The sequence below is a fragment of the Stegostoma tigrinum genome, unplaced genomic scaffold (assembly GCF_030684315.1).
Source record: "Stegostoma tigrinum isolate sSteTig4 unplaced genomic scaffold, sSteTig4.hap1 scaffold_634, whole genome shotgun sequence".
NCBI classification, from domain to species: Eukaryota; Metazoa; Chordata; class Chondrichthyes; order Orectolobiformes; family Stegostomatidae; genus Stegostoma; species Stegostoma tigrinum.
The window spans coordinates 1-728 of NW_026728573.1; positions in this window are offsets into that span (position 1 = coordinate 1).

The window sequence follows — 728 nt, forward strand, 5'->3', positions numbered from 1 at the left end:
TATTGTGGCGATGTCAGAGGTCGGTTCTATACACAGAGAGCAGTGGGTGCGTGGAATGCTCTGTCGGCTGTGGTATTCAAGTCAGAAACATTCGGGACATGTAACCGAGTCTTGGACAGTTGCGAGGATGATCATAAAATATAGAGTATGCAGGGTAATTTGATCTTAGAGTAAGATAATATTTTGGCACAACATTGTGGGCTGAAAAGCCTGTGCTGTACTCTTCTGTGTTCTATGTGTTCAATTCACCTCGCCTGCATATGTTTAGACCATGGGAAGAAATAGAAGCCCTGAGACGCAGACATGGTGAGAATGTGTAAACTCCATGCTGACATCAGCTGAAGCTAAAATTGAAGCTGGGTCCGTTTTGCTGAAAGGCCCCAAAAATGCTTGGGTCGGGTCCAGTAGGAAATTGAACCCTGGTCTCCTTCGTGAAAGGTGGGGAGAGTGACCACAATGCTAACGAGGGCATCAGGTACAAATGCCCCTTAAGCCCTTTACGGGTGCAACAATCACATACAATCACTTCAGTATCCAAATTCTATTTCTATTGCTTCGCCCATAATCGTCAATGCCACAGCAGCACAAATTCACATCTGAATGCTTCTTAAAATCATAAGGATCTCTGCCTCTCAGACACTTGCAGGCAGTGGCTTCCAGATTCCAAACATCCACTGGCTAAAAGCGATTTTCTGTAAATTTACTCTAAACTTCCTTCCTCTTACCTT